General features: G+C 44.2%; 1 protein-coding gene across 2 annotated transcripts in view; it reads right to left on the bottom strand.

Moving 5' to 3' along the window:
- LOC143288870 (uncharacterized) overlaps positions 1–622 on the bottom strand; it is a 28,223-nt gene extending 27,601 nt beyond the window's left edge. Inside the window, exon 1 of one of the 2 annotated variants that reach the window (XM_076597525.1) lies at positions 559–622. The gene's annotated coding sequence lies outside the window, so the exon portion shown is untranslated. Of the gene's footprint in view, positions 1–195 lie in introns of both variants that reach the window. The other variant, XM_076597524.1, reaches the window with a different exon arrangement.
- Between the last annotated feature and the right edge of the window lie 1,651 nt (positions 623–2,273).

The raw sequence follows: 2,273 nt of genomic DNA, 5'->3' as shown, positions 1-2,273 counted from the left end.
ACAGTTTCCATTACTGCTAAGCTTGTCGATCATAACTAACAATGCGCACACACACACACACACACACACACACACACACACACACACACACACACACACACACACACACACAGCGAGTCATTTTCCCACTACGCGCACAATAATTGACCATAGCATTTTCGTGACCGGAAACAAACAAAATAATTATGGACTTACCTGGCCATGAACTGAAATAAGTGGAAACAAAGAAAAAGAAAAATAGAATGGATAAATAAAAATCGAAGACTTCAGCACAACTAAGCCGCCGTTGTCGTCGTCGTCACATGAACCTAAACAACCAGTGCACCCACTTCAATGACCTGAAAATAATCATCTACTTCTTCTTCTTCTTACTTAACTCTGTGAAGAGTCACTGGAGCGCCGAACACAAAAAGGAAACTGTTCACCTGATTCCCCTAGGCCTGTCGGCTGTGTGTCCATGTAATCTTCCGTCCATTCTGCAGTGTTGTCAGTCCAGCGTTTCTTCTAACCAACTATATGCTGGCACAGACATTCATCGTTCGCCCTACCTCCATTTACCTTGTTTTTCTTTTCTCCATTTACCAGTCCACAAAGTTTGTCAATCAGTTACCAAAGAGCCAACAAACAATGCAGACGACTCCGGCACGAAGACAGTGACCAACAGACAGATCTGTTGTGCTTGCTGATTGGTGGTTTAGGGACGGTGACGTCATACGGTCGTCTGCTTCTGGTTTTGACTGAAACAAAACAAAACAAAACAAACCTGCAACCCCGGCGCAGAATATTCGATTCGACTGCAATCCATTGTAGAGAAGTAGAGGGGTAGGTAGGGTGGGGTGTTATTCCCCCCCCCAACCCCCCCACGTTCTTGATTCGTAGTGTGTGTGTGAGTGTGTGTGTGTGTGTGTGTGCGACGATATATATTTTCTCTTATCAACAGTGTTGTTTTTATAATAACATTTTATTCATTTGATTAGATGGGGGGGGGGGGGGGGGCTGTTTTTCGTTTGTTCGTTTGCTTTTTTCTTTTTCTTTTTTAACGATCTGAAGAAACGTTACTATTCGAGAAACTCGATGTGTGTGTGTGCGTGCGTGCGCGCGCGCGTGTGTGTGTGTGTGTGTGCCCTTTCTCGTTCACACAATACATTTTTTCTCTGTATCCTACCTTGCCCCTATCTCCCTGTCTGTCTCTGTCTCTCTGTCTTTGTCTCTGTCTCTCTCTCCGTCTCTCTCTCTCCTGACCCCTTCCCCACCTCTATAACCTCTCTTTCATTTCAGCCACCTCTCTATACTGTCTCCTCAGTGCCTCTCTCTCTCTCTCTCTCTCTCTCTCTCTCTCTCTCTCTCTCTCTCTCTCTCTCTCTCTCTCTCTCTTCTGCCCTCTTTCTGTCCTCCGCCGTGTCTCTTCCCCTTCCCACCCCATCGTCTCTCTATCTCTTCTACACTCTCTCTCCTCCTTCTCCTCCTCCAACTCTCTCCCCCTCTCACCTCCTCTCTCCCTCCCTCGCCCCCTTCCACAGTACTGTGATGGCTGTACATGACACCATCAAGACGCCGATCTATTCAATATTTCAGGGGGGAAGACAAAGACACACGGAACAAGCTTGAGCCGACACCGCCCACTATCAGTGCAACCCATCTGCCTGAGAACACAACCGGTGCAGACTACGTGAAGTGTGTACCAACCACCAGTTTTACCCCATCGGCAAATTAAAAGACTGGAAAAGTTCACTTTTCTTCTTCTTTTTACTTGTAGAGGACAAAAATAATCGGCCTGTTGATGATTAGGCATTCTCCGCTTTGTTTGAGTCTTGGAAATCAAATGAAATTGTATGAAATAAAACACACAGAAAATAGGTTGTCTTACATGTATCATGCTGGTTTTGTTGTTGTTGTTGTTGTTTGTTATTACTTTTTTTTTTTTTTTTTTTTTTTTTTTTTAAAAACGACAACAGATTTCTGTGTGCAAAACACAGAACTGAAAATAAAATACAATTTTGTATTTGTATTTCTTTTTATCACAGCAGATTTCTCTGTGTGAAATTCAGGCTGCTCTCCCCAGTGAGAGCGCGTCGCTACACTAAAGCGCCACCCTTTTTTTTTCTCTTTTTTTTGGTATTTTTTCCTGCGTGCAGTTTGTTTATTTGTTTTTTTCCCATCGAAGTGGATTTTTCTACAGAATTTTGCCAGGAACAACCCTTTTGTCCAGTGAAGGGGGAGAAAATATCGGCGGTTGAGCCGTGATTCGAACCAGTGCGCTCAGATTCTCTCGC

The sequence above is a fragment of the Babylonia areolata genome, chromosome 13 (genome assembly GCF_041734735.1).
Source record: "Babylonia areolata isolate BAREFJ2019XMU chromosome 13, ASM4173473v1, whole genome shotgun sequence".
NCBI classification, from domain to species: Eukaryota; Metazoa; Mollusca; class Gastropoda; order Neogastropoda; family Buccinidae; genus Babylonia; species Babylonia areolata.
Note: the sequence above shows the minus strand (reverse complement) of the source record. Positions and strands in the feature narration are given on the sequence as shown.